The following is a 24,307-nucleotide window of genomic DNA, read 5'->3' on the forward strand; positions in this document are numbered from 1 at the left end:
TGGAGCTGGCCCACGTGCAGTGCTAATGCGCGCAAGGAGTGCTGTGCTACGCAGGGGTGTCCCCTGCGTAGAGTTGCTCAATGCGCAAGGAGTGCGCCCCTTAAGGAGAGCTGCCCAGCGTGAAAGAAAGTGCAGCCTGCCTAAGAATGAGCTGATGCAGCAAGATGATGCAACAAACAGAAACACAGATTCCCATGCCACTGAAAACAACAGAAGCAGACAGAGAAGACGACGCAGCAAATAGACACAGAGAACAGACAACTGGGGGGCGAGGGGGATAGGGGATTTAAATAAATAAATAAATAAATCTTAAAAAAAAAATAAAGAGGATATTAGCTATGGGCTTTTCATATATGCCCTTTATCATGCTGAGGAAACTTTCCTTCTATTCCTAGTGTTCTAAGTTTTTTTATATCAAGATTTTGCTAGATTTTTGTCAAATGACTTCTCTGCATCAACTGAGATGATTTTTTATAATTTTTAATTTTTTTTCCTTCATTGTGTTAATGTGTATAAGAATAACTGATATTCTTTTTTTTTTCTTTCACACACTTAGCATATGCAACTTTAATCAACCAAAAGGAAAAAAAAGTCCCAAATGTACAAATGAAAAAAATCCAAACTGTTGACACAGGCTTAATTAATACCAGCTACTTTTATGTACAGTTGTATAAGTTCAAAAAAGCTATCCTATATGTATATACAAAAGTTGTTTATACACAGGTCTGTCCATAAGGGTATTTATTTCCTCAGAAGAACCCTTAGGGGCCACCTCTTGGTGAAGGCACTGAAATTTCATTCACGTATCTTACAAAAAAAAAAGACTGTTTCCAGGGTTGACAACACAGCACATCCTGTATTCAGACCATGTAGACACCTCTTGATTGGTTAAGAGATCCTTCCATCCTAATGCAGGCCATGGCAGGTGCATGAGTATTCAACGTAAAAGTGCCAGACATCTTCACACAGACTGCGCCAGAGTAAAAGTCCGTAAACCACTTGAGAAAGAGGAACCAGAGTGAGTCCCGACTTGAGTGTCACCATAAGTCCAGCTTTAGGTAAGCTCACCTGACATGTTCACTGTCAGTATTCCAGTTCATCTATACTGGTGACTTTGGTGGGCATAGAGGTCAGGGGCTGCTGCAGCATATCTGAGCCAAACCATTTGGCGAGGCCCACAGGGGAGCTATTCCTCTTGCTGGTGTGGTGCTCCAGCTGAGAGTACATATGGGGCAGGCCTGACTGGTTGGGCACATTCTTGGGGTGGTCTAAATGCCAACAGCTGCTGCCTGGGAACCAGAACCTGGAGGATGCAGAACTGAATGCTGTAGCTGCTGTTACATCATTGCCAGATGCAGAAGTATCCCTGGACAAGGGTTTAGGAAAGGGTGACTAGTGGTGGGTAAAGGGTAAAAGGGCTGACCCAGGATTGGACTAGATATTCCCTGTAAATGAGTCAGGTCCATCCCTGGAGGAAGCACACCAGCTTGGAGGAAAATTGGAAGATGCTGTGGATGTACTCCCTGGGCCAGCATCCTTTGAACCAAGTCAGGGTGAAGCTGGTGAGCAGGCAAAATGATTGGTACATGGGGGACAAGGGGAACTTGGTAGACAGGGCAGAGAAAAGGTGTTCCTGGAACTGGGGAAGCCAAGGTGGGGGTTTCTCTCCCAGTTGTTTTAGGTTGATAATCTTGTTCTTGGTGTAACAGTTGGTCTGGGATAGGCGGATGGAACATGAGGACCACTGCAACATTAACAGTTTGAGATTTGTAGTGGGAGAAGAGTCTCTATCAGCACTGGGCACAGAGTTGGATGAGAGGACATTCTCTTCACTGGCCTTCTGAGTGTCCTCTTTGCTGTCACCAAGAGTTGCTTTTCCAGATGTTGGCTCCCTCTTGCTTTTCTCTTTGCTCTCGTACATCTTACAAATCACTGAGGTAGGAGTGAAAGAAGGAGAAAGAGTGCTTGTGATGGAGGCAGCAGGGGCTGGGGAAGAGGAATTCCCTTGGTGCACAGGTGCTGGTGATTTGGTCACTCACTGCTGCCTGTTTCTGAATCCATCTCGGGTTCTGTCCATCTGTGGTTTGCCAAAACCAGGCTGGTAGAAGTTTGCTGCCTGCATTGCAAGGTCATAAGGCAGGGCCAACCCCTCCAAAGTGGTCTGTTGCAACTCCAGCTGACTCATCTGCTGGGCTGCAGCAGGGCTCATAGGCTTGTGCATGCCTTAGAAGGGATCTCTGAGCAGCTGCTGCTGTGGCCCTGGGGTGAAACCAACTGTGATGGTATTCTGGGGTGAAGGTAGTCTTCTGAAGCTGCTCATGTCTGAAACACCTGTGACAAGGGAGAAGAAGGCGCTCTTTGACCCAGTAAAGGTGCTGTAGGCTCCAGGTTCCCCATAAGGCCACTCAGAAGATTGGAAGAAGCAGGTCTCTGGACTGGTAGACCCAGAAGTTCCTGCAGGATGTTCTTCAGGACAGACTGGCCTGGGATCTCAGCAGGGGACATCAAATGGCTTTCAAGGTTTCGGCTGATTTTGGGCTGTGAAGGCAAAGTCCCACCTGCCTTCATGGTGCTCACTAGCTTGTTGAAAGCAGTCATATCTCCATCCTTTTTGAGCTGCCAATTGCTGGTTACAACACTCAAGGTCTCCTCTAAGTGTTCAGCCATGAAGGGAGTTGAATTCTTCACTTGCTGGTCCACCTTCAAGCCCTTAAGCCCTGCTTTGACTTCTTCCATGGAAAGCACAACTCCTGAATGTAAACTTTCTTTAAGTTTTTCTTTTTTTTTTTTTTCTTCTTTTTTAAAGTTTTTCTTTATTTGCAGAAAGGCTGAAGAGAAGAGGTTGTAAGTCCACTTTGGCTTTCTAAAATATCCACTTTATTTTCAGCATGGTCTTCCAATGGTATAGGAGCAAAATAACCTCCTGAGTTCTATCCAGTACAGAGGATGGCTTGCTCTAGAACTTCAAGTCTTTCCAGTTCTTCATGTGGCATTGACCCAAGACTGCTGGACCAGCTTCCTGATTGGCTTGCATTAGAGAACCACCTACTAAACCAACTGGCAGAGACTGACCCTTCTCCCAAAATATCTTCTATCATCGAAGCCAAGCATGGCACCTTTTCAAGGGTGAAGAACTCATTTAAGTCAAATTCTCCTGGGGACTGCTCTGGCAAGACAGCATCCCTTGGCACTTCCCAATCAGCACCAGGCTCCTATGCCAGGATGACCTCCACCTCATCCTCTTCAGCCACTCCTCCATTGCACTGGACTATGCCTTCCTTCACAGAGGCTGTCCTTCGTCTTGTTCATTTTCTCCCTTTGTGATCTTCTTCTAGTATCTTATCGTCAAAGCCAGTAAGCTCAATGGTTTCTGACTGACTTGGGGGTTCAGCTGAGAACCATTCTGGTTCTTCTTCTACGTCCACCAAAGACACACATACTATCCCCAAACTCTCTCCTGAAATGCTTGTCGGTGTAGTCCCTCTCGCGGTCTCTGTCTCTCAAGTGCCGCAGGTCTTATCGCTACAATGATGATCCTTCTCAAAGGTCCGGGCAGAGATTATTCTCCCACTGCCAATCCTGCGCCCGCCAAGCAGACGTTGCCCATCATTATCTTTCTCCAATGGGCTTCCTGAGCGCAGAGAGCTAACAGCAACCTTGACATGGCACCCCCCGCCCCAAAGCTTCGTCTCTGTGGGCTGAGAACAACATCTAACTCGTCTTCTTTACACGTTCTCGTGGATCTACTATCCTGTGCACCAGGGAAGGCCGGGCTATGCCCACTTCTTTCTTTAGACTTTCCGCTGGTGAGCTCCGTTCTGAAGCTGGGTAGAGAGAGGCATGCCATTTCTCAGGGTCCCAGACACCATCACCGTCATATTTTTCAGAGAGGCCTGATGGCCTTTGTCTGGAATGGGGGCGCTCTTTTATATCCAAGAGCTCCTTTTGTATAGTGATGGGGGGATTTGGAGGCTGGCAGCTTCTTCAGATCAAGGAAGGCATCTCCATTTTCTGTTTCACCCACACTTCTCCTATCCATGGCTCCCAGGTCTACAGTACTTTGCACGGAGGGGAGGCGGGCCGGAGGGAGTGGGAAGGCCGAGTCCCCCGGCCCAGGTGCCCGGAGCTGGAGTCGAGGCAGGGCCACTGCCATCCACCCCGGCTCAGCGGCTCTGGCCCCCCAGCCCGCCCACTGCCTGCCAGCCGCCCGGCTGGCCTTGAGCCCCTTAACTGATATTATTTTGATGAACCAACCTTGCACACCAGGGATAAATCTCACTTGATCATGGTGTATAATTATTTAATACACTATTAGATTCAGTTTGCTTATATTTTATTAAGGGTTTTTACACCTGTATTCATAAAAGATTTTCGTCTGTATTTTTCTTTTCTTGTGGTATCTTTATCTGGCTTTGGTATGAGGAGGACGATATGGGCCTTATAGAATGAACTAGAGAATGTTGCCCCCTCTTTAAATTTTTGGAAGAGTTTAAGCAGAACTGGAGTTAAGGCTTCTTTGAATGTTTGGTAGAATTCTCTGTGAAGTCATGTGGTCCTGGGCTTTTCTTTGTTGGGAGGTGTTCAGTCTACTTTTGCCTGGAGGGCAACTTCTGGGAGGAGGTTCATGCCTGAGGGAACATCCCCTTGTCAGTCTTTCCCAGCTAACATGTGGCCAGGAACCCATGAATGGGGTGCACATTGGTTCCAAAGTGCCTTGGGCAGGGGATCAGGAAGGGCGCTGCTCTTCTTCAATGGTTCCCCAAAGCTGAACTTTCTTGGCCTGCCCAGCAAATGCAGTCCTTCAACTGTCTCCCACAGCCCTGAGGAAGTGTAGTATCTTTAGATTTCCCCTGACATGGCATTTTTCTGAGGTAGGTTGAAACAATGGTTATCCTCAGAGCCAAACCCCCAGCCATCCAAAGTTGCTAATAAAAAGCCATGATCAGTTTTCAGCCATGCCCACCCCTGGTCTTGGGGAAGAGGATTTTTATGTCTGCCTTCTGTCAACAGTGAGCTAACCAGGTGCAGGACGGCACTGTGTTCTGACAAGAAAGAGGGGTATGGACAATTCTTTACTGTAATATATCGGCTTCTTCCTCCTGCTCTCCCTTAAATGCTGTACAATGTTCTTCTGGTCTCCAGAGTTTCAAAATAGTTGTTTCAAACAGCTCCTGCTTTTTAAGTAGTTGTTCTAGTGGAAGGACAAATCTTTAATACCCTACTCCACCATCTTCCCACAATCTTCTCCAGTACTCCTTCAACATCACTATTGGCTCCACTCTTAAGTTGATTATCTAGGTAATAGACTTGATGGCCCTGGCCATTCTCTGGCTCTTAGGTCCTCTTCCAATGTTTGTGCCCTTTCACAAGAAATGTCAAATTCCTCAATTTCAGGTTTTGAGGGAAGACCTCCAAGAACTAGGTTTGTGATGGAAAGGATGATTGTACAGATATATTGTAATTAGGTACTTGCTCTTTCTTTTTGCTCGGGATTTTCAGACAAGTTTCAAGTCCTTAGCAATTCATTGACTATAAATGAGTAATGACCTTGATATTAGCCTACTCTCTCAAATTACAGGGGTTTTGGTCAAGTACTTCCAAATTCTAACTTCAAACTCATTCCAAATGTGGCACAAAGATGGAACTTAAGAATCTATAGCTTATCTATAACGTATGAGTTATCCATCCAGGAAATCTAATGATCATTTTCCCGTCTTATTGGTATCTCGAATATTTCTAAGTTGTTGAGCTGGAGCGCCATACTGAATCTTGGCTTGGAAGCAAGGGAAATATTAATATTCTTTCTCTTTACGCAGAAGATTATCAAGGACATTTTCCCTTACCACTAACATTTTAGCTCCCTTAAGATGGAATTCTTTTAGATTTGTTGTTGAAAAATATTTTCTCTCCTCCCTTCTGCTGTCCTCCCCTTCAGTAAGTCAGGGAGTAAAGTGTGATGTGCTATTGGAAGTGCTGCTGAGAGAAGGAGAGGAAGAAGTAAAGGACTATAGTAGGGCTGATTTTATTGAACCTTGTTAAGCTCTCAGGGACTGGGTCTGGCCCACTTGTTTTTGGCACTCTTCAAATGTGGAATGATTTGTAATTTTTATTTCTATCTTTGAGCCCTAGTCAAAAGCCTCCTATGGTTTTAATTATTACAGGTAAATAAATTGCAATACTCTTCAAGACAGTGTCTAAACCAGGGATAAGCAAACTGTGATCTGCAGGGCAAATCTGTTTGAAAATTGTTTTTGTTAATAAAATTTACTATAACACACTCACACTCATTTGTTTTGGCTGTAATTGCTTTTGTGCTATAACAGAGACTAATAGTTATGATAGTGACTGTAAGCCCCACAAAGCCCAATATATTTATAACTTGGCACTTTATAGAAAAAGCAGGCTAACCCCTGAAGGTCTGCACATTCTTATGTCTATCATCATTATTATAATTATGTTCATAATACAAGCCAGCTTAAAATGATAATATTATTTGTACCAAGGAGAGGTATATGTACATGCTAGATTTGGGGGTTCTGTTGACAATTTCACTTAGAAATCTCTATGCAACCCAGGAAAAAAGTAACAAAAGAAGAGAGCAATATAAGGTCAGTGATTGCTAGTTGAGTGTAGAGACAGGAAATATTAGACATGGGATGATCAGTGATTTGCATGATGATGACTGATGTTTAAATTTAATTCTTTATTCAAATTTAATACCTGTATCTGTGGAAAATTGATAGAAACTTAGAAAACCCAAAAGTAATGAAATTCCACTGGACAACTACATATTAGCCATTAGGAGATCCACAATCATCTCAAATTGCAAATGCCCCAGCAATAATAACAGATAAATGTTTATTAAAAAGGGGAAAGATTTTTTTGTTCAAAAAGATTCCTTTTCTAATAGCAACTAATCATTGTGCTAACTATAATTGACCATTCTCCAAATCTAAAACCTAAATTTAAAAGATTTAAAATTAGTCACTCTATTTAATTTTAACATACCAAATTAAATTGCTCAATAAGAGAATGTAATGATATATGGTTTAAGAGCAACACTAACCATAGGAGACACATTAAGAGTTGGAAGCAGAAGTAAACAATACAATATTCAATCAGCTGTGTGTTTTTACAATGAGTTTAGTGGGAAATGGAGAAACACCAGGGAGAACCATGTATCCTCTTCTTAAAGCTGAGACTTTGAAATTCTCTATTAAAATCTGAGAATATATAGCAGATTGAAGGGAAATTACTGATATTACAACTTGAAACTCCATGTCCATGGAAAATGTGGCCATTGGGGGAAATATATATTAGTGCCAAGAGACTTTACGGCTAAAGTCCGGAGAGATGACCATTTTGACAGTGTGGCCAACATTCATTTGGTCAAACTCTTCCTTCCAGCTTAAGCCCACCACCTACTTCTGCCATCCCAAAAGACTTGGATCTTCTCAGGAAAGGATCACATTCCTTCTATTATTGAGAAATAATACATAATACAGGATTTTTTGACACCCATTTCTGAGGAAAAGATATGTCCTCACCATCTCAAATAGACCAGAGATCCTGGGCAATTTGGTAGTAGAAAAGTTAGTTTGGAAGATGAGGAAAAGAAAGCACAAGTGATCTCCCAGTTTTATAAGGCTGCTCATATAGTGAGAATGAACTGGTGATAAATGAATGAATGGTATTGAATTTCATCTCAGAGTTTACTTAATGCTTTTATTCTAGGTAACACCATATACAGTGACCTCATTTATGCTAAGTTTATGTGGGTGAAAACTCCATATTAATTGCATATATAAGCATATCTTTCATGACAGGCTGAACTAAGGGAAGTAGAAATATAATGGAAAACATGGAACCTATGAAGAGTCATAGATGTTGACCCTAGTAAATCAAAATCAGCTCATGGATGCTTCTTGGGAAAAGAATTTAGATAAAATTTAATTTAGGAAATAAATCATTCACTCTGGGAGACAAATGCATATGCACGGTAGCAGGTCCCAAAAAAGAAATGTTAGACAAGAAGTATTTCACACAAGTTATCCACTGCCAGATATCTCTAGTGTATTCTATTTATATTATATTAAATTCCTCTTCCTCCATCTCCTTTTCTTTTTCCCCTAATCAAAATTTTATGTCTTTCAAGACCCTAGTACCTGAGAAAATGGTGACTGAGAAAGAAAATTCTTCAACAACCTTGGTTTTCCATCCAATGGAGCAAATACTAAGTAAATATTTAAACCAAGATCTAGAATATGATGCCCACTAGCCCTTAGCACTGTACTACAGGTATTAACTTCATCCGTCACCAATCCTTGCCTATATTATGCTCTACTTTACCACTTCTTTTCCACTTTTGATACTCCAGACTTCCTCTCCCAATTAGAAATTCTGTACTGCTCTAAACTCAAGTATCGGCGGCGGTACCCTGCTACTGAAGGTCAGATATCCCAAACATCAAATTCTCTTTATCCTTAATACCTAATAATGATTAGCACATTGACACTGAATAATTGTTTATTAAGTGAACAGAGCTGATCTCAAGGTCCGGTCATGGCTTTTGCTTGGCTAGAATCCTGTTTTCTTCATGATAAATACTGTGGAAATGGCCCTAGTAGCCATTGTTAAAATAATGCTCACCATTTCCATCAGTGTGAAGGAAGTCACTATGTGCTGAGAGGTACATAAAGAATCCTACTACTAAGGACCTACCAACCAGGCCTATCCTATCTAAGTGGGCAAGCTCACTCTGCTTCAGCTCTCTCTTTTCTGTTGTACCTTGTCCATGGGAACAATTATGCCCTGAGGATTTTTCTTGAAATGCAACATATAATACCCTGCATGGTTTTCATTTTATTATAAGCTGGATCTGAAAGTGAAATCTATGTTGCATGCTGTGTGGAAAGAAAATAGCTGGATTCAAATAGTCCTGGCTGTGTGATGGTCAGCAAGTTGCATAATCTCTGTGAGCCTTGCTTTGTTCATCTCATAAGTAAAAATAGAGAACTCATGTTATTTTTATAGTTAGAATGAGAAAGTCAAAGGACATAATGTACATAAAGGATTTGTCTCAATGTATAGCCCACAGTGCATACTCAATAAAGGTTAGCTTCCTCTACTCCCTTGGAAAGAGTGTAAGTTCAGAAACGGGAATTGCATTGTATAGACAGTGTTTTCAGAGTTCAAATAAAAGACAGATGTGAGAGTTGATATAGTTAGAGAAAACATGTAGAGGAAATGGGAAATATGTATAAGAAATAAAAAGTAAAAATTGTATCTAAAGTATATTAAGCTGCAGTTGCTGGTTTCTCTATTGAATTTAGTATTATTATAATGAGCAAACCACAGGTTAATAAAGATCATTGTAATGGGTACAGTTGCCAGGAGGATAGTCCATCTAACTCTACCTGGAAGAAGTTGGATTAGTTTGGGAGTGTATAAGGCAGTGTTCCTAGCTGCACTTAAGAGAATCCCCCGTAGTTAAAGTAACAGGAATCAATTAAATTGTATTGAGAAGGTCATAGCATTTGTGTCAAAATATCAGGCTTAGAGGCTGATAGTGAAGGTTTAGAAAGAAGAGCCTGCTAATGCCACAGCTAAGAACAAAACAGCAGATAACCAATCTACCTGCCCAAATAGAGCAGACTACCAATAACAGCGGGGGCATAACTAGCAGCTTTACCACTGTTGCTCATGAAAAGCCATAAGCCCTGCTGTCTTATTCCAGCAAATGACAGATTCCACACAGGAACTGTTTCATCAAGTTTCATATTTCTAAGATATTCTTCTGTGTGGACATCTGATTGGTGGAGCCTAGTCATTTCCCTCTGCATTTCCTATAAGGAAGCGTGGGGAGATGAGTTCCAGTTTCTACACTGAGGGAAGAGAATCAGGATTTAGGGAACTCTCTAAATATAGATGGATCATTTAAATACCCTGGATGACTAAAGCATGACAAATATCCTCTAGAGGAAACCATATGGAACCAACATTGGGTTGTAAATAAAAGATATTTTACTGAGCCTCTGTATGTGGGAACTTCTAGAGAATTCTAAACCAGCCAGCTTGCTCACTGATCAGTTCATAGTCATGGTAAATTGAGTGATTTCCATGAATCCACATTATATAATGTTGGCATTTTGGAGACAGTAATAACAAACACTCCATCCTATCTCCTTGAGTGTAGAACATAGCAATACATGAAACATAAAAGACAAAAAGAGGTAAAGTTATCACCGGTATAAATACAATGCTGTTGATTAGGGAATGTGGTTTCAAATGTAGAGTAGCAGTGACCTTCCTAATAGTTTACCATTCTTCTAAACAGTTAATCATTGGCTTGACAGGATAATTTCAGCTCTTCTCTGCTACAGCAGGCCCCTTGCAACTCTTTGCTTTTTTTAAAAATTTAACTAAATTTAATTTTAATTTTATTTTTAAAGACGTTTTAGATTGCATAAATGTTACATTAAAAATAGAGGGGGAAACGGACTTGGCCCAGTGGTTAGGGCATCCGTCTACCACATGGGAGGTCCATGGTTCAAACCCCGGGGCCTCCTTGACCAGTGTGGAGCTGGCCCATGCGCAGTGCTGATGTGCACAAGGAGTGCCCTGCCACGCAGGGGTGTCCCCCGCATAGGGGAGCCCCACATGCAAGGAGTGTGCCCAGTAAGAAGAGCTGCTCAGCACGAAAGAAAGTGCAGCCTGCCCAAGAATGGCACCACCCACACTGAGAGCTGACACAAGATGACGCAACAAAGAGAGACACAGATTCCTGGGCCGCTGACAACAACAGAAGTGGACAAAGAAACAAGACGCAACAAATAGGCATGGAGAACAGACAACCAGGGGGAAGGGAGAGAAATAAATAAATAAATTTTTTTAAAAAAATTTAAAAAAATATAGGGAATTCTTATATGCCCCACCCCCTCCCCCCTCACACTTTTTCACATTAACAACACCTTCATTAGTGTGGTACATTTGTTACAATTGATGAACACACAGCGAAGCATTGCTACTAACCATGGACTATATTTACATTATAGTTTATCTCACACAGTTTTGTAGGTTATGACAAAATATATAATGGCCTGTATCTATCACAGCAATGTCATGCAGGACAATTCCAGTGTCCTGAAAATGTCCCCATATTTATTACACCTATTTTTCCCCCTCAGAACCTCTGGTGACCACTGCCTTTCTATCAATGATAAAACTTCTTCCACTGCTAGAATAATAATAACTCTATAATAGAATAATAATAAGTCTACTTTAGTCCATTGTTCATTCCCTAATCTTGAGGATTTGGGGATGGTGATGCCCACTCTGCCTCTGATTGAGAGAAGCTTAGGTCCCATAGGGCATATGAATAGAACTATCTTGTTTGCAGTTGCAGATACTCTCTGTTCCTTGGGGTTGTTATTGTCCATCACAATCTCCTTATTTGTTGTGCTGGGTGAGTCCAATGAACAGAAGAGTAGGTTTTGCAACTCTGCTAAGATTCAGGTTCAACTGGCACATGAATGGAGCAAAGACTTAAGTCTTTGGGACATATATTTAATAAGTATAAATAAGTTCAAATAAAAGTAACAGAAGAGCCATATGTAGGGAAAGTATAAACTAAAACTCTGTTACACTGGGGAGCATAAATTCCAGTAAGGCCCACTGACTGGGTGCCAAATCCTGAGCTGTCTGCCTTGCTTATAGTTTCTGGATGTCTCTAGAGCCCTCAGGAGCCCTGTTGTTTGAGGCACTCTTTAAAGTGGCAGTCAATGAGATCCTACTAAGGCATGCAAAAGCATAACCTCTGGAATGAACTCCCAACTCACTTTGAAATCGCTTAGCCATAAAAAACTCACTTGTATTTAATATTTACCCTCTTTTGGTAAAGGTCTTTTTCCTGATGCATTGCTGTTGACACTTGGCAATAATCCTTTAGTGTAATCCCAAGGTTCATCCCCCAGGAATCATGTCCCACTCTGGGTGGGGAGAGGGGGAAAAGAGCTCTTGCACCTCTTTAATGAGACAAACCAGAAATCTGAATTCAAGGTCTGTTCAGTTCTATCTTCCTTAAACCTTGGGAAAGAGTCAAGGAAAAGGGTAGAAAGGGGATAGTGATGTTTTTCTAGAAATCTCATGAGAGCATAATCTCAAGGTAATAACAATTACTTCTAGTATGACATCTTTGCCCCTTAAGAGGTAACCCTAGAACAGAAACAGTAGAGCTCATGTTCTTGGTGGTTTTTCCAAATTGGCCTGGGTTGCTAAGAATTGTGGCAGTTTGTTCCCCTTGCTCTATTCCTTGATGTCAATGAAATGGTAGAGCATACCCAAAGGGTTATCAATCCCAATAATCAGTACATATAAAGGAATGTCAGGTGATCAGAGTTAACTGCAAAATTGGATCCATGTTTTAGAATACTTGAATATTAAGAAGGCATCTGAACATCATAGCTATTTTGTTTTTCTTTTCCTTTCATAGGAACTCAGCCATGCATTAACAATATTTACAAATGGTTGCTGTCTAGAGAGAAAGTTCTCAAGTTATTTAGTTTGCAATATTCCTCAGAATGGAAGTCCTAGTAAATTTGGCTTTAAAATGGAATACATAGAGTGAGAAAAACTGAGAACCAAACTTGGGATCAGTTTTGTCACACCAATATATCAGTAAACTCATTGAAAGCAGTAATGATGAGTTACATTTTTTTTCTTGAATTTCCTTAGCCTCTTGTGAGATCAATTGGTTTTCCAGAAAATGTTTGGTAGATGTCATGCATCTTCAAATGTTTACATTTCTCCTGTAATGTAATGTATATATGACTTTTGCATCGTTATGCATCACAGGAAATAAGGTTGAGAACATTCCATTTACCAGAATTCTTCCTATAGTGCATACTGTGTTTGTTTGAGACTAATTTTTCTATAAGCTCATTTAGAATAGGATTTGAGTCATTGAGAGCCTGTGTGTCAGATAATTCCTACATTTATGGAGTGGCTGATATAATTACTCTCCAACTGATGAGAATTTTTAGTGTGAGGGTACAGAGGTACAGAGAAGAGAGAGAGATGAGAGAAGAAAGTAGGAAATCTTGAAGGCAGGTGGGTATAGGCTTACCTTCTCTGCACTGTTTCTTTGTCAGTAAAGATACTAAAATTCATACACTTGTTGAGAGTCTGTGGACACCCATATTTGGTATGAAAAGGAAACATGATGTGGAAATAAAAAACAAACATGTTTAAAACCATAGAAGTTGGAGATAGGTGTTAAATTTTCAGGCTTAATAGAAATGTAGTGAGGCTTAAGTTTTTCTGCTCTAGGATTTCACAGTAGTCTGGAGCTTGCTCCCAAAGGCCCCAGTGACTATTTACATTATGTGCATACACACACACACACATATACATGCACCTGTAGCAGGAGAAGTTTCCATCAACCTTTCATATTTTCCACAAGAAATACGATAGATTTGATTTCTGTGGAATTACTGAAGCAGAGCCAGCAACTTATACACAGCTACTGGTCATAATACTTGTCTCTGCATCTCTATGAAATGAACATAGATGTGACCCAGCAGTGATTTAATAACCATCCATCTGCCCTTGGAAGAATTTATATGGGCCATGGAGCTGTTGAATGGAGAATTGCTCTGTGGGCCTGCAGAAGGAAAATAAATGAAAGGGATTAGATTTCAGAGAGCATACCAAGTGCTTTTTTATTTTTTTTACTTATAGGGAATAAGATTTTTGTTTCTATAGTTTTATTTGAAAGACGTATTCTTCCAATATACAAGGCTGCCTGGATAGTGTGGTGATTATGGTAGACAAGCACATGCAAGCATTTTTAGCAATGAACTTCCTTTGTTCATCAATTCTGTACTCAGACATGTTCAATCTAATATTCTAGTTAACCCACTGCCTAAGCTTTCAATTTTTTAATGTGGTTTCTCTTTCAGATTTTTTATTTCTATGAATTCATAATAAACCCACAAAATTTCTAGGTTTATTGAATTAAGAAATGCTCTATTATTTTAAAAATCTAACATACTTATAAATATCACAGGGTAAAGTTGGCATGCATTTTTGTTTGATTAGGAAATAAAATTTCTTTCCTTTATAGTCAGCTTCCCTTCCATCCTCCCTCCTTCTCCTTCTCTTACACTCTTTTTCTGTCTTTTGGCTAATGTGTTTTCACATCAGAAACACTTCTTTAGGTCAGAGACCTCCCACATAACTTGGCACCCAGTATTGGATTGACGCCAAATAATGACTTGTTGAACTGACTGGCAGGGTGAAATTCTTTTTTTTTTTTTAAACCAATGTTCCTCCTAATGTACTTTTTTTTTTGGCAAGCAATAGCTATTTTATTGTGGTACATCAAAAGAAAGTTGAACATATTAAACATTCCTTAGGCCAACTGCCTTTAGAATGCAATGGAAACTTATCCGCTGTCATATAAAAACATAGATCACATGAATTAGTTGAAAGCTAAGGGTTCTATGATAAAGATTTTTCCATGAATACATAAGAAATGGAAATATGTCTGTTTTGCTAACTCTTTGGAAAATAATATGGTTAATTAATTGCCTTTTGAAATGTGTTAGGTTGGCAAGGTTAAGATATTTGTATTTGAATGACATTAAAAACACTATTTGAAATGCTGATAATAATCGTGATCATCAGATAAAATGAACTGCTATGTCTTTGGCATCACACCATCATTAAGCTCCCTATCCTTTATAAAAAATAATCAACAACTATACAGAATACTCAACTCATCAAGGAAAACAGTACCATGGGCATTTATAAGACCTAAGTGTTTATTACTATATCTTGAGGTAATTGAAACTTTTATGACCAAAGCAACTTTGTTGAATGATGTGCTGAACCCAGTTACGTACCAGCACTTGAAAAGGTTTGTTATTAACACTGACCATTTATGAGATCATATTCACTAACTTCTACCAGATAGAGTCAACATAACAAAACTTTTTTTAACATCCAAAATAAAACCTTTCCTGATGTCATATCAATCATCTTGAAAGTGTTTTGGTCATATCAATATCCTCACTATGTTATATATAAAAATAGCTACTTGGATGACAATTCTGTGCTCTCAGATGGAATAAATAATAAGGAAATTAAAGTTTCCCATATTGTGCTGTATAGTCATAGCCACATTGTCCATATATTAGTATTTTCATGTTTACAACTATTTAGCTCTATTTGGAATAATAATTTCTATTACAACTTATGGTATCTTTTTATCCACATTTATATTCATGGATTTTCATAGACTACTCTTTGACTTGTGATAGGATTTATACATATAGATACATATTCAGGGAGTATAGTCTTATATTGATTTAATTTATGTGATTCTACGTTCACATACTTATTCCTCAAAAAGAGAAATTATTATAATATAAATAGTACAGATAATTCTTCTCCTAGTTCCCTTAATGGGTGATTGAGGAATGAGAGTTGGGAATCTGTTATCCTACAGTAGTCTAGGTTGTGAAAATCATGTCTTGGTCTAAACCAACCAAACTAGGTGTAATTCTCTTGTTTAAAGATGCAAAATTGTCAGCCAGCTTTATGTGGTTGTCAGTCAAAGAAATAATGACATATTATTCATAATGGAGGAAATTTAAATTTTGTGTGATCATTGAGGGATGGCAGGTGTGTTTTAAATGTGCCATTTTTCTAACGTTATTTCCAAGGGCCTTTTAGACTCATTGTGGAACCGAACCCACCATAAAATGAGACTTTACTATGTAAGTTCAATCACAGTGTGTATATATGAAGATGCATATACATACACAAAAACAAATACATATATATGTGATGTCAAATATATATATATGATATCATATATACATGTGATATCATTCACTAAAATTTAATACTTTCTTTGCACAAATTTCATGTGAGGGAAATTTTAAAAACTGTTTAAGTACGTTTGAAAAACTGAAAGTTTGAATGATCATACTCTACTACAGCTCCTCTCACATCCCCACCATCCACTGAACAAGCCTTGACACAGTCAAGTCGACGGATATATATGGACTACTTTTTATGTAATGCAAGGTCTCTTGAGTCTTTCTTATTCCTTGGAGATTTACGAAGACTTGTAAAACCACAACGTACCATTCTACATTGGTCTAGAACCCTCTTACAATTTCTGCTTCAAAGATGGACTGGTACCATTCTTTCTTTGCCTCTTGTCAGCTTCCTGAAGAACTCAAACCACACCAACAGCACCAAATCACACCATAATTTTTCTCGTTGATTTACTGAAGGTTAGGGGTCACAAGGGAGCAAGCTCTTCACATTCCATCCTCATCCACAGGTCTTCCCTATTCCTTGGGTCTCTAGCTTACTCATGTTCCCTGCTCCACAGGTTGCCTAGACCGAGTAGTCATTCTCATATTCTTAGTGTTTTCGTATAATAAGTAAATCCTTTAGAAATCTGGTTAATAACAATTTGCACTTCATTTTCTAGTTTCCTGAACAAGATATTTGATATCACTTGATATTTTCTTTCTTATAGGCCATTTATTTTTTGCAACTGAGCCTCTTTTGACTCACCCTAATCCTCTTCTAGTTTTCTTGGGAATCTCCATATTTCTATAGAAGTCTTTGTCTCATTCACCTTACAATACTCTCAGAATTGCTGGGGTTTAGCAGTTAGTAAGAGACATGGGGCCCAAACATTAGGATTTAAAAGAATTTGGATGACCTGAGGGAATCTCCATGCTCTGGTCACATTTTTACCTGGTATTTTCTTTCTGTTAGCAGTTATTATGCAATGATAATGTTGAGTAAAGAATATTATTGATGTTATGGTTTTAAGATATATTTACATAACTCCAAAATTATTAGTTAAATGACCACTTATCTGAAAAGATAAATGATTTGACTTTTAAGTTGTCTTTCATTGTGTCAAAAGTTAGCAGTTTGTTGAGTGGTATCCCTCAAGCTTGGATTGAACTTGAGCTCTTGTACATGGCATGTAGCCTTGAGCAACTTGAGCTCTTTGAGCATTATTTCCATCTGTAAATTAGAATAATAATTCACATTTTTCAGGGATGTTTTAATGATTAAATGGAAAAAAAATGTATATAAAATACCTGAACATTCTATACTGTGCCTGGTACAGAGTAGTAAAATAATTTATGTAAGTAAGTGCAAGAACTAGTAAATGAGCAAATGGATAAACTGAATGAATGAACAGAAGAACCATTATTACATCAAAATAGACGGCTTTATTTTTGATAATGACCCAACACTACAGTATAATACTATTTATTTATTTACTTATTTTAAATTTGAAGCAATCTTAAACTTATAGAAAGGTTTCAAGTATTGTTCAAGAAGTTTTGTTTCTTAGACCATTTGAAAGTAAAGTACTGACCTGATGCCTCATCATCCCAGACCCAGAATACTCCTATATAATTATAATGTAGGAGTATTCACCAAAAATCAGGGATCCTTTCATTGGTTCATTACTTTTATCTAATCCTTAGGCTCCATTCAAGTTTCACCAATTGTTTCAATAAAAATCCCTTATGGCACAAAGCATCCAGTTCAGAATCAAGCATTGTATTTAGTTGCAGTGTGCCTTTAATCTCCTTCAGTTTGGTCTACTTTTTGAGCATTTTCTTGACTTCGATGCAGATTATGGGCCACTTTTCTGTTACTCTTTCGTTTGTTCTTTTTTAGAATGTTCTTCATTTTGTCCGTTCCCTCTCCTAGCAGTGTAATTAGCTATGTCTCCAAGGAACCCTCTTTTCTTTTAGTAGAGAATTTATTCAGAAGTCATGATCTAGATGCTAGAGGTCATTGGGGTATTCCTTCTCCCAGGACTGTTCAGTAGACAGAGTTGCGGCACATGTATATATAAATTGATCTTTATGTGCATATACGCACTTTGTGGTTTTTTCTATTTCAATTCACAAAGATTGTATACCATGATATAAACTAATATTTTCAATTTGAATTCTACACCATAAGGTTCGTTCTAATTTTTCCCCTTCCATTCTTTGAGATTGATACATTTGACTCAAAACTTGCTTAATATCTACTTACTTTATCAATCCTTTTGTAAGTAACCAATATCCTACCTACTTGGCTACTCTTTCCCACATGTAGATGATCCTTGAACCTGTTTGGACTAGGACCTCTTCATCTAGTTTTGGTTCCTACTACATTGGACTGTATTGACTCAAGGATGCTTTTTACAGCCTTGCTCCGGTTTGGCCCCTCAAGTCAGGCTGCCTGCTCACATGGATGTCCTGCTTGCCCCATTGAGATCTGAATCTTCACATTTGGCTACCCCCATACTTCACCCTCTGACACCCCATGCTGGGCAGACTAAATCACTAAAAGGTTGTATCATTCAGAGTTTTCCAGAGAAATGTAATCAACAGATCATATGTATATGTGTGTGTTGTGTGTGTGTATATATATATATATAAATTCCCTTGTATGTGACCAATATCCTATCTCCACAGCCATATTTTTATATTTATAAAGACATTTACTTTTAAGGAATTGACTCACACAATCATGGGGACTTGCAAAAGGGCAGGCTGACAGGCTAGTAACTCAGGCAAGAGTTGACATTGAAGGCTTGAGTCCAAATCTTTAGGGGATGCGTAGAAACTCAGCAAGGAGTAGATGGTATAGTCTTGAGACAAAATTTCTTCTCTTTTTTGGAACCCTGCAGTCTTTGTTCTTAAGGCCATCTATGTTAACAAGGATAATCTCCTTTAATTAAAGTCAACTGATTGTAGGGACTAATGACATTTATTAAATACCTCCATAGTAATATCCAGGCTAGTGTTTGACCAACCAGCTATACACCGAAACCTAACAAAGCTCACACACTAAAATCAGTCATCACAAATGACAACACAACAATTCTCACTCAGTGACAAATTATTAAATGGATAAGATTTTGAATGTTCACTTCACATATATTTAGGCAAAATGAAATAATGGCATAAACAGAGTTCATAATAATAAAATACAATTTTGTATCTCTGCCCTTTGATATGCTTGTGGCCCATGGCAATTAATGAGATTCTATATGATATTGAAAAGCAATTCATTCTAAAGCATGGACTGACAAACTATAACCTGAAGACTGTTGCCATTCAATCCCCAAGTTAAGAATAGTTTTCACATTTTAAAGCATTATAAATTTTTAAAAATAATATCAAAACAAAGACGAATATGAGACAGAGTATGTAGGTGGCCTGCAAAGTCAAATGTATTTATTCTCTGGTCCTTCAGAAAAATTTTTAGAAAAATTGTCACTCTATGTTCTAAAGTGTGATTGAGAAAAAAATAAGAGAAAACAACAGATGAAAGTAATGTCTATAAAAGAACACATTTAAGAATGTGATTCTCACAGTTGAATGATTAAGAGTTTGGCTCATTTAAATTGTGACAGTTTGGTCATTTTTCATTTCCAGTTGTCTTGTGTGTTAAATGACCAGTACCTCAAAAATTGCTTGTGATGTTACAGAGATTTTTCTTGGATCTTAAACAAAGAATATATCTTAATTTCCTAGAGAGAAGAAAGACTCAAGAATATTACAGTGATGGTTTGAAGCTATATGTACCCCAGAAAAATATGTTCTTAATGTTAATCCATTCCTACCGGTAGCAACCTTTGTAAGTAGGATTTTTTGGTTAGTAGGAGCTTAACTTAAGATGTTATCCACCTAATTCAGGGTGGGTTTTAAACCTCTTACTAGACTTCTTCATAAGATAATGAAATTCAGACAAAGAGAGAGAAAGCCATGGAAGCAAGAAAACTGAAAGCAATGAAACCCAGAAGAGAAGAGGGGGACCAGCAGATACCACCATTGGCGTTGCTATGTGACAAAGGAGTCCAGGATTTCTAGCAGTTGATCTTCAGGAAGAAAGTGTTGTCTTGATGATGCCTTGATTTGGGTATTTTCACAGCCTCTTAATTGTAATCTTGTAAGCTAATAAATTCCCATTGCTAATAGCTAATCCATTTTATGGTATCTACATTGAGCAGCTTAGCAAACTAGAATACTTACTAATATGTATATAATTTTTACTGTATAGAGAATTTTCTCTAGTCAACACTTCTTACTATACAAAAGACTTGCTACCCTATTGAACTACTAGTGCTTGTTAGCCTCATGTTTTTCTTCCTCTTCTTTTTAAAAAATAAAGCAGATTTAGGGAAGCAGCTGTGGCTCAATCAATTGGGCTCCCGTCTACGGTATGGGAGGCCCTGGGTTCACGTCCAGGGGCCTCCTTGTGAAGGTAGGCTGGCCCATGCCCACAGAGAGCTACCAGCCCGTGTCTGCAGAGAACTGACGGTCCGTGCTTATGGAGAGCTGGCACAGCAAGATGACGTAACAAAGGGAGACAAGCAGACACAGAAGAAAGCACAGTGAATGGACACAGAGAGCAGACAGCAAACAAGATGCAAGGAGGGAGAATAAGTAAATTAAAATAAATAAATAAATAAATCTTTTTAAAAGTAAAATAAAATAAAGCAGATTTATTAGTGTATAATTGACATACAACAAACTGAACATATTTAAAATACACAGTCTGTAAATTTTGACAAATGCAGTTGCCATGAAACCATTACTCTGATTAGGATGATAAATATATTCTTACTCCAACCATGATAAGTGAAAAATGCCTACTGTAAACAATAGAGTAACTACTAAAAATATAAAGGAATGAAAATGGCTAATAAGACAAAATCAGACATGAGATGAACTACTAAATTACAATCAAACACTCTAAGGAAAGGCAGAAGATAGGAAAAATGGAACAGAGAAAAAATGTGAAATATAGAAAACAAATAACAACATGGCAGATTTAAACTAGTCATGTTTATAAATAGCTAAAACACAAATTGCATAAAGTATTCAATGAAAAGGCAGCAAGCATAATAGTGGATAAAAAACTCGACACAATGCTAGTCTTGCAACAAATATATACATTTTAAATTAAAAAAAAAGGCTAGAGAAAGATACACCATGTAAATGTTTATCTTAACTAAACTGGAGTTGCTATATTAAAATTGGACAAAAGTATTTCATGACAAAACATATTACCAGATACAAAGAGAGACATTTATAATGATAAAAGAGTCAATTTATCAAGATATCAAGATCCAAGATGTGTATGTATGTAATAATAGATCTTCAAAATACATGAAATGATGATTGACAACAGAAATGAAAGAAGAAATAGACAGATGAACAAAACAGTTGTAGATTTCTCACTCCCACCTTAAGAAATGATAAAAAATCAATCCAAAAAATTAATAGGGATAAAAGAAGTTGAGTACTGTCAACCAACCTGACTTATATGATATATATATATATAGAGAGAGAGAGAGAGAGAGAGAGAGAAAGAGAGCACTCAAACAACAGCAGAATGTATATATGTATTTTCAAGTGCAAGTGGCACATTCATTAAGATAGACCAAATTCTGGTCCACAATCAGTCTTAACAGATCTAAAAGACTGAAAAAATTGTATTTCTATACATTGGAAATAAACAGTTAAAAATGAAATTAAGAAAATAACTACATTTATAATTGCTTCCCAAAACATGAAATGCTGAGGTGATTACATAGAGGTAGACAAACTCATTTAACTGTACACTTAAAATGGATGCATTATATTTATATAAACTATACTTTAAAGAAGTCAATTTAAATAAAGTAACACAAAGGGCACTTTAAACTTACTGTTTTTTAAATATAATGCAATGATTTTTATCACTAGTCCTCTGACATTAAGAAATTCCAAAATTTTAAAACTTTAATTTTGTGGGGATGAGGGTAGGGACAATAGATGATACAGATTTCCCAGGACCAGTTAATTTAATTTCACTTTAATATTTAAAAACATATAGTGCTATTCTTGTATTTGAATGAGAGGGAGACAATAACAGACTACAGTAGAAGGACATACCTGCTATAAGCTGATGATTTCCTGTTTCACTTATGCTATGCACTTCTACATACCTACATTTCTCTTCAGAGCTCAGGCTAAGGTTTATTTGAAAGCTCTGCAAGATATGTCTCAGCAGTCTAGCAAGCATCATTTTAGTATTCATATCTGCTATTCTTACTCTTTTCCATTCAGTATTTTCTACAAAATTTTTCTAAACACACCCTTATGTTCCACAAACTTTGGCTTATAATAACAATTTTGGAAAATGATTGTTGCATACAAGAAGATCACAATTTTGTAGGGAGATCAAGACAAATTAACAATTTCCATATAATCTGCTCTGAGCTTTAGAAGCTCTCCTTACATCAAACTATTGGCTACATCTTTAAGGATCTGCTTGCTCTCTGAATTTTTTCTGACATTGTCCATTGCCAGACGTCTTCTGATTCCTTCTGACTCATAATATTTCTCTGACTTTTGATTTCATGTTGTTTTCCACACTAACTGTGAAGTTATATTATTTTAAGCACTTCCTTGGAAATGCTGCCTGAATGAGACTGATATTCCTTAGTTGTCCTTTAGCTAGACTCAGATTTAATCCATTCTTTGAGTTTTGGTTTAAACCACTGATTAGCAAATCACGGCTCCCTGCAGTGTCAAAACCTTGACAAGGCGATTTTATTTTATTCTATTCTTTTTTTTTTTACAAAACATTCTGTTTAGGCATGTCAATACATGGAATATTATAATAAATTATAGAGAGCGTTCATTTTAATTCTAGGGGTTTTACTCTCAGGAAACATTTTATGCACATTGTATTTCATGGAAATGAAATGTTTTCACTTTAAAAAAACTGCTCAGCCTGACTACTAAAGACAGTTTAAAAGCTATCAAGAGGATTTTAGACTAAAGAGTGGGTGATTGGTTGTTAAGGCTTTATTGATTTCATAAGTTAAAGAAAGACTGAGTCTTTTTTTTTCCTCCTAAAGAATCCTATATTCTGCTTTTCTTGACATAAATGGTACCATAGGAGGGCAATAAAATGGGAGTGTCTAGTGTACTTCATACTACCTGGTACTTTAAGAAGTCTTTGGGGAATTATATTTCATCAAGGTTCACAATATAGTGTTTAGACTGGCTGTCTAGACAGTAGGAAATGAAAATCTGGCAGCCCCAGCTGTGTAATGGACTGTTTATGCATGTTAAATTGGAGTGCAGTCATGAGCTGCTTAATGTCTACATGAAAAGCTAAGATAAAGTTAGAGTGTACCACATATGCTGTGGTGAGTCATACTACTGAAACCAAGACCCCACTGCTTCTGACTTTATCAACTGTTCAGAAGATTTTTGGATACTATATTTCTACTGAGCATTGAAGAGCTTTGTTTAGAACAGTGTCCTATCATAAAGGTTTAAGTAATTGATTATGTTTAATTATTTTCAGTCATAACAGAGCTATTTTTACTCTTCTTTTCCAAAAAGGAATGAGATTCATTATCTGAATATATGCTATATTTTTTATTGGAGTTAATGCAAATGCAGAATTTCTTTCCTGCCTTTGTTTTGTCCAGTGAATCACACTAAAAGTCAGTGACTCAGCTATTTAGTGCTGTAAATATACATGGATATCCAGGACAAATTCTTACTGGGTGCCAAAGAAATTATGAAACCATGTTGACACCTTTCCCCTTTCTTTTGGGTTACTAGCTCAATTCAGGGATTACTCTGACTTTTTAATATTGTATTTGAAAGGCCATAATTTAAAGGAATTTGACCTAGCTCTATTCTAGGAAACAAATATTGAAAAATTTTATCATTGAATAATTGCCCTCTTAGATGGTGGATTCTTTCTTTAGTGTGACATTTCTTATGCCCCCCTCCCATTTTTATTAGAGAAATTGTAGGTTTACAGAAAAACCGTGCATAAAATACAGAGTTCCCACATGCCACCCTATTATTTATACCTTGCTTTAGTGTGGTACATTTGTTACAGTTCATGAAAGAACACTTTTATAATTATACTAACTATAGTCCATCCTTTATGTTTTTATAAGAACAGAATTTAAGCTCTGCTCATCACTTAAATAATTGTATTTTCTTTAAATTTGCCTATATAAGAGATAATTTGTCACTTGTTCATGGGTATTGATGTTCCTAGACCATATTTTAGTCATCTTTATAAAAAAAAACATGTTATTTGAGATTATGAAATCACTTTGATCATTCAGAACACACGGTTTAGGTTTTTGACCACAGCACATGAGGCAAAAATTATTTTATAAATAAAACTTTCAAACTAAAAAATCATTTAAGCCATGTCACTGAATAAATTATTT

At 37.7% G+C, this 24,307-nt stretch overlaps 1 pseudogene; it reads right to left on the reverse strand.

Moving 5' to 3' along the window:
* Nucleotides 1-1,083: 1,083 nt before the first annotated feature.
* LOC101422423 (eukaryotic translation initiation factor 4E transporter-like) lies at nucleotides 1,084-4,039 on the reverse strand (annotated as a pseudogene).
* Nucleotides 4,040-24,307: the final 20,268 nt, after the last annotated feature.

Source organism: Dasypus novemcinctus, chromosome 2, assembly GCF_030445035.2.
Source record: "Dasypus novemcinctus isolate mDasNov1 chromosome 2, mDasNov1.1.hap2, whole genome shotgun sequence".
Lineage (NCBI taxonomy): Eukaryota > Metazoa > Chordata > Mammalia > Cingulata > Dasypodidae > Dasypus > Dasypus novemcinctus.